The 13,960-nt window shown below is 43.3% G+C and overlaps 1 non-coding gene across 1 annotated transcript; it reads right to left on the bottom strand.

Moving 5' to 3' along the window:
• Positions 1 to 11,196: 11,196 nt before the first annotated feature.
• Positions 11,197 to 11,271, bottom strand: Trnas-uga (transfer RNA serine (anticodon UGA)). The gene has a single exon. It is a non-coding gene; the product is annotated as a tRNA-Ser (tRNA).
• Between the last annotated feature and the right edge of the window lie 2,689 nt (positions 11,272 to 13,960).

Consider the following 13,960-nt stretch of genomic DNA (forward strand, 5'->3'; position numbering starts at 1 on the left):
TGCGGGCAGCCTATCCAGTTAGGGTGTGCTCGCCCCATCTCGTGTTTTGTGCTCGCTTACTCGGTCATGCAGGACTCTAGTGGGGATTATCCCGTACGACCATTTCACGAGTCTACCATGAACATCAGGAATCCGGTAAAACATCAAACCTCTGCAGCCGGAGAGAGATCCTGGAAGAACGCGACCAACGACGACTGCAGAGAATCGTACAACTTGAAGGAAATGCAACCCTTCCGCAAATTGCTGCAGATTTCAGTGCAGGGCGATCAACAAGTGTCGGCGTGCGAACCATTCAACGAAACATCATCGATATTGATTTTCGGAACCGACGGCCCATTCCTATACCATTGATGACTGCACGATACAAAGCTTTACGCCTCGCCTGGGCCTGTCAACACCGACGATGGACTATTGATGACTGGAAACATGATGCCTGGTCGGACGTGCCTCGTTTCAAATTGTATCGAGCGGATGGACGTGTACGCTTATGGAGACAACCTCATGAAACCATGGACCCTGCATGTCTGCAGGGGACTGTTCAATCTGGTGGAGCTCTGTAATGGTGTGGGGCGCGTGCATTTGTGATGATATGGTACCCTTGATACGTCTAGATACGATTCTGACAGGTGACACGTACGTAAGCATCGTGTCTGATCGCCTGTATCCATTCATGTCCATTGTGCATTCTGACGGACCTGGGCAATTCCAACAGGACAATGCGAAAGCCCACATGTGCAGAAACGCTACAGATTGGCTCCAGGAACACTCTTCTGAGTTTAAACACTTCCGCTGGCCACGAAACTTTCCAAACATGAACATTATTGAGCGTATCAAGGATGCGTTGCAACGTGCTGTTCAAATGAGTCCATACCACGTCATGTTGTGGCACTTCTGCGTGTTCACGGGGGCCACACACGATATTAGGCAGGTGTAGCCTGTCAGTTTCTTTGGCACTTCACTGTACACATCTTAATTCCGTTCAATGACAGAACTCCTCACATTATGTAATCATACGTTCAGAAGGAAGGAATTCCGATATCTGCCGCATTCGGGCAGTGAAAGAATTCACTGCCAACAAATGAAAATTTGTACGAAGGCCGGAATTCGAACCCGGGTCTCTTGCTTACAAGGCAGACGCGTTGTCCATTTACGCCACCTTGCACAGTGGTTACACATAACTGCACCGACTACACAAGCACGGCTCCCCACTCCATCCAAATTCACAGTTCCCGCACACTGCCGAAGTACCATTCGCTATATCTTTTGCCTTATTTTTCTCGTCACATCACGCGAAATGTCTCACGAATTCGGGCGAAGATTGCTCTGCACAGAATGATCAAATTAGGCCTTATGCCGCATGTACGTATTACGCGTTTGATCACGTGGCCGGACACAGAATGTGTCGAGGAACGAGAAATTACGATCTCTCTCGCAATCGGGCAATGACAAAATACATTGGGCACAAATGAAAGTTTTTACCAGGGCCCTCACTCGAATCCGGGTCTCCTGCTTATTAGACAGATACGTTAACCATCTGTGCGAACTTGGGACAGTGGTTAGGCCCAACTGCGTGGACTACCCACCTCCAGTTTTCCTTTTTCCTTTCACTTACATATAGATATACATGCGCCCCGAAGGCGAAACCCGCACACAGTATCTGACTGTAATTCATCTCTTCATTTTCCTCTTTCCGTTTTTCAGTTACCGATTTTTGAAACTGATGTTATTTGGAGTTCTTGTCTCTTTCAAATGCTTCCACTTATGACGTTCGTATGTGACTTTTTGCTCATTTGTGCGATTTTTTACTACATCGGTTTTCCACACTTTCCTAAATCGATCTAGTTTACTTTTAATTTTTTAGTGGGTTGTTTAAAAATTATTGTTAGCCTGACAGGACAGATCCTTTTAAAATATACCTAAAGTTCCACTCCATCTGTAGTTGCCTATGCTCACAATATTTCTGCTGTTCCCCTGAATTCTTCATTATAGTTTATCTAAAAGAAGAGTAGCGTTCAGAGTTGGCATGCGTATGCCAAAGATTCACGTCCAGGAATAAGCTTCAATCTGTGGAGCTGCCAATGAGCGAACAGTCATCCCTGTCGCAACCTTGAAGTCAGGACGAAACGTTTACCGAGAACGAGCGGATGTATGGCCAGGATAAAGATGCAGCTATTCAACTGACATCTACCCGGATGTCTCATGTTGAAGTAATTGCCCACAGATGGCAAATATATGGCATACCGTAGCATTCAGACAATTAGCAAGAAAAGATGTTTCCAAGTCGCAAAAAGAATGTTAATGTGATCGCCACCAGTCACTTTTATCTCCAGGCTTATTAATTAAATTTCAACATTTTGAAGGATGTACTACGTAGATTCATTGTTATAGCATGGCTAGATTCAGCTGTTCGCCACAACAGAGTTGCAGTTATACTCGAAGTTCTCAATTACTTATTCCAATTTTTCCAATTTCTTTCGTTCCCTACCGTTGTACCCATTACATCTCCTTCTAGTACCACCTAAGGTATTCCTAACGTCTTACCACTTTTCTTATCATTTTGCCGTTTTTCTAGTTAGTATTTTCCTCATATATTCCTTTCCCCACCATTCAACGGAAAACTTCCTCGGTCCTTAGCTTCTCTATCCACTTAATTTTTAGCGTTCCTCTAACACACCAAATTTTAAACATAATAGCTCTCTTCTTTTCTGATTTTCCCACCGTCCATGGTTCACTTTTTGTGCTACAAACCTATATTCTCAGTATTTCGTGGTCTGAATAAGGAGTAAGTGTAATATCGTAGAGTCATTTTGGCGAAGAATGTTCTTTTTGCCTATGCTCATTTACGTATTACGCCCTCCTTACTTCGTCCTTCAATCGTTATTTAGCTTCAAAAGTAAAAGAATTACTTCTCAGAGGTCGGACAGCTGAGATATGAATCACGTCTAGGGGAACATGGCTACACCAGTGCAAATCGATATCACCGCAGGGGCGGCCGAGCTGCAAGTAATCCGCCCAGTTTACTCACTCTACTAACCAACGACACACCTGATTATTCTGCAGATCAGTATTCCTGGTTGCCCGTACTCCTCCCATTAGCACCAAGAGGGACACTAGATTTTGTATTATTGTTTATGTGCTACCCAAATTAGTGTAATTGACGTAGGATGTACAATAATTTATTTAATGAGCGAAAATAGAGAGTATTCTTCTGTACGGCAGAATAAACACAAAATACCGCGCTGCCAGTACCTGCACAGACGACGTCGTAGCGAATGTGAAAAAGGTATTGCTGGGGATCCACTTGGGCTGACAGTGCATGGTAGTGGAGGTGTAGTTCAACAGGTAGTTAGCCAGCGCGTATGTAACTGATTGTATTAAGAGGTTATGCCAGAACGCATAGCAAATATACAAATTAACCAGTCATTACTAAAAACACAATTTATTTTCGTCTTACTATTTTACTTTTACTTGTTGCCATGTCAAAATTAGATTATTTCACCAGAACAGAGGGGTTTACACAGTTTCAACTAATTAACATGATAATGCACTTGTACGTGAGATACAAACCTGAAACAGTCTCTTATTAAAGAAACAACCCGGGCCAAGTTCAGCCAGTAGATTGTGGAGAGCTCATGGTAGGTAGAAAAATGAATGCGTAATTTGGTAGCTTACATTGTTGCAAACCCATGCTAATTTTCAATTGGCGTGCTATTGATAGTAATTACAGTAATTATAGTACTTCAGTCGAAAAAGTATCTGTAGTTTCTAACGTATCACAGTAGAGAGAACGTTGCGTGTATTAACTATGTGACACAATAAACTCCATTTCACGTGCTATCGTTTGCCAAAAACTTATTTCGGTATCTCAAACATTTTATGAGAAATGAGGGATATTAGAAATATTTTACTTTCCCGCTATTGTTTGCACTCAAGAGGGGAAGCGAATGCACTAGATACAATCTGCTCCCTCGACGTGGGAGAGAGATAGATTTTGTGGTGTGCGTACTGTAAGACCTTCGGTACACACACCATCAGATTATTTGACTTGTCGCTCTAATGAAGTGGGCGAGTGTCAGGAATATGTCTCGTGGTCTTATCGTGGCGTGTATATCTTCTGCCGTTAGGTCAGACGATAGAAATGCCACTAGCACGCTTAGAGTATCAGATTGACGGTGACCAACTTTAAACAGAACTTGATTAATTTTCACACACATTTATTAAAATAATAACAAGCATAAAAATAACTTAACTTGGTTTTGAATGCTATTTAAAATTGACAATCTGAAGTTCCTTTGGTCTTGGTACGTTAATCTTATTCTCACATATCTCTGATACTTGACAAAGTGTCTATTCATTTCTCTTCATGGCTATGTACAGGAATATGATAATCTTATTAGACGCAGACTGCAACTTTACTATAGACTAATGCAGACTGAGTAATCGGAGGTCTGTACATTCGTTATAATACCTCGAGCGTTCAGGTATCACTGCGCGAGTGTGATCCGCGAGAAGGAAAGGTTCTACGTTAGCAGCAAATTCATTGGCTGCATTACATATTAATACGCGGATCGGCGGAAGCAGAATTTGTTCCGCCACTAAGACAGCGCCATCTCGTAGTGCGGAGACGGACGAGCGCTGCGCCTGCGCTGTTGTGCTTAGCGGGGCGCGCTCTATTGGGAAAGTTATGTACGCGCTGACTACGCGGAACTATGTACACAACAGATTTTATACATTCAAAGTGAAGAAAAAAATCAATAAGTGAGCTACATTTTGTTTGCAGCAATGTATGACCTAACATGCACCGTTTGCTAAGTCATTGCAGCCCCTATTTTTCGCTGCAGGCTATTCTAATTTCGCATGTTATATTACTTCATAATGAAATATCACAATAACTATAACCATTAACGACATAATAGGCAGTGCACAATGAAGATTAGAAATGAGGCCACGTGATGGGAGAGAATCAATGGTTTCTCTAAAATTGTTTGTGTGGGGTTGCAGTGCAGCCAGGGAGTTCAAGTATCTATTCCTGATGTGTAGCGTATCACCCATCGCCTGTGCTGAAGCGAACACAGAATGGGTCGTTTTTAATGGAAGAGCTCAATAGGCGACAGCCAACTGACGTAGTCGTCCCTTCAGAACAGAAGGATAGAGGAGTGGACTTGTCTGTTGCTGAGAACTATAATATTTTTCTGCACAGGGGTCAAGTGTTCTTGCGTGAGTTCTAACATAATATCGTGTAATAAAGTAACGAAGAAATTCATTGTAACCTTCCATGAACCCATCAGCGGCGCAGAAAATGCAGTGTCAAGGCTGAACACCGTACAAAAGTTTCGGAACATATATGGGGCGATCAAAAAGTCTCCATTTGAGGGCGTAGTTGTAGTGTGCATGCGACATAGCGCGACTCATTTATAGATGTATTAGAAACGGTATGTAGTAAGGGTATTAGTCTGACATTCATGTACTTCAGACATGCGTGCACCTTTCAGACGTGCGTGCATTAAATGTGGAAATTTGAACTTTGGTGACGCTATTCCTAAAATCGTCGAAACCGTCCCAATGTGCTGTTATTTGTTTCTTGGCTACCGAAGGAGAAAAAGCAGTAGAGAGCCATCAGTGGATGAAGAATCTATATGGAACAGTGATTTCATCTGTCGTACTCTCGTTGCAAGAATTTCAAGAGCCAGACATCTCTCTAAACTTATATGTATATGGTGTCTGTTCTTTCGGACATGTCCGAAAGAAGAGACACCACTGATGACCTCCAGCTGTCTAGAACGAAATTAGAATTATATTAATACCTTCAGATGCTGACGGAAGTTCATATACAGGGAGTTCCAGCTATATTGTCCACCCAAAATATCTCTGGAACAATAACAGCTATTGGAAAACGCCTTTCACCGGTATCAATGTACGGCTGGGGCCCATGAATGTACATATTTGGAAACATTCTAAAACGAAAGCATATGTGTCTTTTAACACAAACTTATGTTTTTTTTTTAAATGGACCTCCTATATTTTCTTCTTCAGCAATCCATAGCATGACAAAGCACATACACAATGGCGTTGATTGCATCGCAAAATTCCCATTACATCCCGAGATATTAAGACGCGAAGTTGATGCTTGAAACACCCGACATGCGCTGCTAGCGCACGTCCTGAGGCTCAGGCGTGAACCCCATGCTGCCCGTAATCGCGATTTGATTTACATGCGTAGTTACACTTCCATACTTATCAAGAGGTCCGAAACGAATAATACGGTCTGCTGCCATCCTGCATTAACGTCGTACATTCCAGCAGGTATATATCCCATAGGCTAGGGGTGATGCGGTTCTGTAACATATCTGTGTTCCGCAACGTTAGTCACAAAGTTAACTTCGCTTATCGTTAATCAGTTACTAAAAAGGTAATGCCGTTCAACGTTAAAACTTGACTTTACTGTAGATCTCGCGCAAGTGACAGTTAATCATTCACTCGTAATAGTAAAATTCATGTTGATGGTTTTAGTGAAACGAGCAAGTGGACTAAAAGTTATACCGTTGTTTAGATAAAAATGTTTTGATTTGGGAAGTTCAGGTAGGACATAGAAATTAAATGTAAACATGTTTAACCAATTAGTTTTATTATCACATAATTATCAATGTTATGTTTATCTAATGCGTTAAATGACAAATTGTTGCAAACAAATGTTTCTTAACATCGATGGGTAAAATGGCCCTTTGTAGAAACTTCCACTGTGATACCTGCACTATATACTAAACATAGCGTTCACATCTCATGCTCAAAGTGATGCCCATTGGCTTGCATATATAGGGTCACTCTGCGGATGAAGGATGCCCTACTTCGTGCTACTGTTTCCTCTTTGATGGCTATACAAGCATCAATAATGCGTTGCTTCATGTCCTCTGGTGTTGTTGGTTCATGTTGGTAAACAGCATCCTACACTGCTCCCCAAAGAAAATAATCCAACGGTGTAAGGCCCGCAGATAGGGCAGGCCACCTAACTGGGCCACCTCGTCCAATCCACCTACCAGGGAACTTACGGTTCAGAAATCGTCGTGCTCGTAAGGCGTTATGTGCAGGGCATCCGTCATGCTGATACCACATGACCATTCTCCGGTTCAGAGGTACGGTGTCCAAGAGAACAGGAAGATTGTGTCGTATAAATCTGGAGTATTGTCTGCCATTTTGGATGCGATTTATAAAGAAAGGTCCGATAATGGTATCTCCAATAATCCCCCACCAAACATTAACTTTCCACGGACGTTGATGCTCTACCTGACGGAATCATTTTGGATTGTCTGCGGACCAATAATGCATATTCCTCATATTGACAATTCCTTTGTTTGAGAATGATGCCTCGTCGGTAAAGAGAACATCTGCAAATAAATTTGGATTAGTCAGAAGTTTTTGCTGAGCCCACCGACAAAATGTTACCCTATTGCGGAAGTCATTTCCATGAAGATCCTGGTGTACATGAACATGGTAGGGATGAAATTTATGACGTTTAAGAGTACGCTGTGCACTTGATTTCGACACACCAACTTCGCGTTCAATTTGACGTGTGCTGATTTGAGGATTCACAGCTATGGTAGCGAGCACAGCAACTTCAGCACGTTCATCTGTGCGTGTTCTAGGACGATGTAGAGGTCTTGGATTTAAGCTTCCCGTTTCACGTAGACGACATGTGAGACGACCAAACATCCGGCGCGAAGGCGATGGCTTGTCACGGAATCGTCTTCTGTACAGTCGTTCTGCCTGAACAGCATTTCGTCCACGTACAACAGGGTACAGTGCAGGTATGTAGAGTAGGGTAGAAAACAGACATATTAACTTAATAATCATGATGTTCGCTAACAGTACTACCAACAAACAAGCAATCTCATAACGTATTTCCCGTCAACGTACATTATCCATAGACCAGCAGCATTTCTACCATATCTTCATGTGTGTACATTATACTGTACAGTATAAGTTCCACAACACAACGTTTATTCACAATGTGTACTACCTCCGTGCCGTCACTAGATTACTCTGGCAAGCGGTGTACTGCACGCCAAAGCAACAACAAATAGGATGCTCGGAGGGTGTTGGAGTACAGGAGTTTGCATGGGTCGCAAATCATAAACAAGGCGAAGTACGAGGGCAATTCAATAAGTAATGCAACACATTTTTTTCTGAAACAGGGGTTCTTTTATTCAGCATTGAAATACACCAGGTTATTCCCCAATCCTTTAGCTACACAACACTATTTTTCAACGTAATCTCCATTCAATGCTACGGCCTTACGCCACCTAGAAATGAGGGCCTGTATGCCTGCACGGTACCATTCCACTGGTCGATGTCGGAGCCAACGACGTAGTGCATCAATAACTTTTTCATCATCCGCGTAGTGCGTCCCACGGATTGCGTCCTTCATTGGGCCAAACATATGGAAATCCGACGGTGCGAGATCGGGGCTGTAGGGTGCATGAGGAAGAACAGTCTACTGAAGTTTTGTGAGCTCCTCTCAGGTGCGAAGACTTGTGTGAGGTCTTGCGTTGTCATGAAGAAGGAGAAGTTCGTTCTGATTTTTGTGCCCACGAACACGCTGAAGTCGTTTCTTCAATTTCTGAAGAGTAGCACAATACACTTCAGAGTTGATCGTTTGACCATGGGGAAGGACATCGAACAGAATAACCCTTCAGCGTCCCAGAAGACTGTAACCATGACTTTTTCTTGGTAGGGGAGTGGGTGTGGCGACACTCCATTGATTGCCGTTTTGTTTCAGGTTCGAAGTGATGAACCCATGTTTCATCGCCTGTAACAATCTTTGACAAGAAATTGTCACCCTCAGCCACATGACGAGCAAGCAATTCCGACCAGATGGTTCTCCTTTGCTCTTTATGGTGTTCGGTTAGACAACGAGGGACCCAGCGGGAACAAACCTTTGAATATCCCAACTGGTGAACAATTGTGACAGCACTACCAACAGAGATGTCAAGTTGAGCACTGAGTTGTTTGATGGTGATCCGTCGATCATCTCGAACGAGTGTGTTCGCACGCTCCGCCATTGCAGGAGTCACAGCTGTGCACGGCCGGCCCGCACGCGGGAGATCACACAGTCTTGCTTGACCTTGCGGCGATGATGACACACGCTTTGCACAACGACTCACCGTGCTTTTGTCCACTGCCAGATCACCGCAGACATTCTGCAAGCGCCTATGAATATCTGAGATGCCCTGGTTTTCCGCCAAAAGAAACTCGATCACTGCCCGTTGTTTGCAACGCCCATCTGTTACAGACGCCATTTTAACAGCTCCGTATAGTGCTGCCACCTGTCGGAAGTCAATGAAACTATACGAGACGAAGCGGGAATGGTTGAAAATATTCCACAAGAAATTTCAGGTTTTTTCAACCAAAATTGGCCGAGAAAAAAAAGTGTTGAATTACTTATTGAACTGCCCTCGTAGTAACTGTGGCAGTAGTGGGAACTACATTGGACACTTGACTAGGTAGATAGGTAGAGCCAAGGCCTTCGCGAAAGGCACAATGGGTCATATAACGCATTAGATAAACCTTATTTTGGATGTGCAGGATAAATAAGGCAACCTCACGGGTGTACACCGATCGGTACTGGTTCATATTGTGTACGAAGATACGTAAAACGAACAAGAGGGAAACCATGATGTGCTTATGAGAGTTGATGGCAGCAGACCGTATTATTCGTTTCGAACCTCTTGATAAGTATGGAGGTGTGATTACACATGTCAATCTCATTGCCATTACGGGCAGCATGGGGTTCACGTCTGAGCCTCAGGACGTGCGCAAGCAGCGCATGTCGGATGTTTCAAGCGTCAATTTCGCGTACATATCTCAATATCTCGGGACGTAATTGGAATATTGCGATGCAATCAACGCCATTGTGTATGTGCTTTGTCATGCTATGGATTGCTGAAGAAAAAATATAGGAGGTCGATTTAAAAAAACATATGTTTGTGTTAAAAAGCACATAAGCATTCGTTTTTGAATGTTTCCAAATATGTACATTCATGGGCCCCAGCCCTACATTGATACCGGTGAAAGTCGTTTTCCAATAGCTGTTATTGTTCCAGAGATATTTTGTGTGGAGAAGATAGCTGGGACACCCTGTATATCAACGGGGACAAGTAAAATGTGTGCCCCGACCGGAACTCGAATCCGGGATCTTCTGCTCACATGGCAGACGCTCTATCCATCTGAACCACCGAGAGCACAGAAGATAGTGCGACTGCAGGGACCATCTGGCACACGCCTCCAGCGAGACCATTATTGTCACCTTGTTCTTTCGGACATGTCCGAAAGAACAGACACCATATGCATATAAGTATATAGTTCCGACAATAACGGTCTTGACCTACTTTTTCAGTGCGGGTGCACACATATTCCCAGAACTCTTGCGGGACTTGGCAAGAATGTCTTCCACGAGTAATGAGTGTGTTGGGGTGGGACATTTCGCATGTAGTGTGTGGACATACAAGTTGAGAATGTGGGCCTCGCGGGAGGCGTGCGCGGTATAGTCCCTGCAGTCGCACTATCCTCTGTGCCTTCGGTGGCTCAGATGGACAGAGCGTCCGCCACGTAAGCAGGAGATCCCGGGTTCGAGTACCGGTCGCGCCACACATTTTCTCCTGTCCTCGTTGATATATATCAACGCCAGTCAAAAGCTGAAGGTATTAATGTAATGCTAATCTGTTTTAAAGGTGTTGATCAGCCTGTCCATTGATTACAAGGCCCCATTGCTCAATGATTTCAAGGAACCCATGAAATTAATACGCCCATGCAATTATTACGCCTTCATTCCCATAAAAATACTTTGAAGGGTCGACGATTCTTAACGGACGAGACTGTACAGAAGGCATTTACAGCCTTCTTCATACAGCAGGAAACGGTGTCATATCAAACGGGTGTCTTCAATCTGGTACGTCGGTCGGATGACTGTCTCAGAGTTCACGGCGATTTTGCCAGACTGGCTTACGGACAAAGGGTTATACTGCCTTCGAACGAAAACTTTTCGATTACACCTTATACTTCGACATGACGTGAAATGTAAACCTCGTGCAATAAGTCGTTTCGTCAAACTGCAACTACAGCAATGAAATCCAATACAGCGACATTATTAGAAACGCTACGCTAATAAAAGAGATCATGAATACCTAGAATGAAATTTTCACTCTGCCGGACCGAGACTCGAACTCGGGACCTTTGCCTTTCACGGGCAAGTGCTCTACCAACTGAGCTACCCAAGCACGACTCACGGCCCGTTCTCACAGCTTTAATTCCGCCAGTACCTCGTCTCCTACCTTCCAAACATGAATACCTGTTTGCATTACATCTGTCACATCCGCCTCTGTTAGCACGTACAGGGTGGCAATTATTAAAATATATGAAATAAAATCGTCATAATTTCAGAACGGTTTGCGTTAGCACGTTCAAACTGCACGGTCAGCCGAGGGGCATGATAGGAATTAGTATGCGCATTATTGTTTGGTTTAGCGACGAAGCCCACTTTCATTTGGATGGGTTCGTCGGTAATCAAAACTGGCGAATTTGGGGGACTGAGAATCCGCATTTCGCTATCAGGATGTCTTCTTCACCCTCAACGGGCGACTATGTGATGTGCAGTGTCCAGTCACGGAGTAATCGGTGTGGTGCTCCTTGATGGCACGGTGACTATCGAATGGTACGTGAAGGTTTTGGGAGATGGTTTTATCCCTTTTATCCAAAGCGACCCTGATTTCGACAAGATGTGGTTCATGTAAGACGGAGCGCGACCCCATCTAACCAGGAAGCAGGAGACAGTTTGATGTCCAGGAAGAGCACTTTGGAGACCCAGAGGCACTGGGGTACCCACAGGCCACAGACATGGGCCTGGTTTGGCCGCCATATTCTGCGCATCTGTCTCCGTGGACCTATATTAAAGAAGAGGTATACAGCAATAACCCCAAAACCATTGTTCAGCTGAAAACAGCCATTCAGGAGGTCATCGACGTCATCGATGTTCCAAAGTTTCATCGGCTCATGCAGAATTTCGCTATTCGTCTGCGCCACATCATCGCAAATGCTGGCACGCATATCGAACATGTCACAACGTAAATCCGAATATCTGTAGTGACTTATACATGTTGAATAAAGTGTGTGCACTCCGTTGTAACTAATTGACGGTTTTTCATATAGTTCAATAATTGTCACCATGTAAGTGCTTGTTACACACATTTACTGTCGTTGCGTCGAGACAAATTAAGTGACTACCATATGCTATTGCTTGCTTCATGGGCTCCGCATCCTATAACCTGGTTTCAAATATCAAGTGCTTGTCACATCATTATCGCAACTCAAAGTGACACTTACGCTGTAGCCAAGCTGTCCCTATTCATAATAGCTGAACATTCATGAACACCTTTCCTATTGCTACTGACCGCCGGAGGAACAAGCTGCCCTGCACTCTGCACTCAGCTGAATGCGCAATTTCGTTTCAAACATATAACACTTTCATATTGTAACCTCATTACTTTTCCCGTTAGATAATAACATATGTGTCTAGATTCCCTCTGTCAAACAATAAGCAAATACTGCAGTCTTCAGACTTTATGCTAATTTCTCTTTTCATTTCTCAATCGGCCACACCACTTTCTGTTAATCTATCTCGCTAAATTGTAATATATCACATTCTTCTTTCTCTCGCTGACCCTTCTCTTAAATCCATAGCTGTCAGCATCCTCTGTATGAATTTACGTGCATGTAATCAGTCTATGTTGTTCCACTTTTCCTGAACAAATACAACCTGTCGTATTATTATGACATAGATATTTCCAACATTTCCGTTGAAGATGGACAATCTCTTTTAACAAATGTGTTGTAATGACTGAAAGTGTTGACATGCTTGGATACATGTTATATTAGGGAAAAAGATTCGATTTTACTAAACAGTGTGCTTCAGATTTTATCTTAAATGAAATAAGACACTGAATTGTTTTTAACGGGCAGGGTAACTTGTTCCAGAGTTGGACACGTGATGTAATCGAGAAAGGCCAAACAAATAAATAAATAAAAAATTAGAAATAAGTGTTTCAATACCTAGTGCACCTAATGTCATTTGTCATTATGATAGAAAATTTTCTCCCGTCATTAATTTTATTCTGTATGTGTCAAGGCAAGAATGCTACTGGAAGCTTCCCGCGCCCGGGGTCCCGGGTTCGATTCCCGGCGGGGTCGGGGATTTTCTCTGCCTCGTGATGGCTGGGTGTAGTGTGATGTCCTTAGGTTAGCTAGGTTTAAGTAGTTCTAAGTTCTAGGGGACTGATGACCATAGATGTTGAGTCCCACAGTGCTCAGATCCATTTGAACCATTTGCTATTGGAAGAGAGCAATGAGTCTTCGTAATTACAGAAAGACTTCTGATTGGTCAGGAAATTATAGGCGGTTTAGAAACGTCATGTGTTCGTCTCTGTTGTACCTCCCACGGACTTTTTTAAACAGATTTTCTTTCTGTGTACAAGGAAGCAAGCTAACAGAAAGGAGCAGTGTGTTCCCGTAATCTCAAACTGACGTCGAATACCCTAGGAAACTTTAAGTAGCTTAGAAGAAAGATTACACGCTCATCTCTCTCTTCGGTCAGACGAGTCTCTCCTTACACAAGAGGGACCGCAAATTCGTATAATTCCTTGTTGCGAAAATTAACTCAAATGCTAGAAAATTTCAGAAAAGCCTTGATCGCAGTTCCCTTATTAGCGTCGGGCACGGTACTACCTCGCATCTTTTCACATAAATGTGAAGGCCACTTATATTTCCAATTCTGCAAGAGCTGAATATTCTCAGCAAAATTTTTGCTAGTACTCAAGCTTGAAATTCTATTTCAACTTCTGGCTCTAAGCTATGAGTGCTTCTCTGCCTCGTGATGACTGGGTGTTGTGTGCTGTCCTTAGGTTAGTTAGGTTTA

This window comes from Schistocerca cancellata, chromosome 1 (assembly GCF_023864275.1).
Source record: "Schistocerca cancellata isolate TAMUIC-IGC-003103 chromosome 1, iqSchCanc2.1, whole genome shotgun sequence".
Taxonomy (NCBI): Eukaryota; Metazoa; Arthropoda; class Insecta; order Orthoptera; family Acrididae; genus Schistocerca; species Schistocerca cancellata.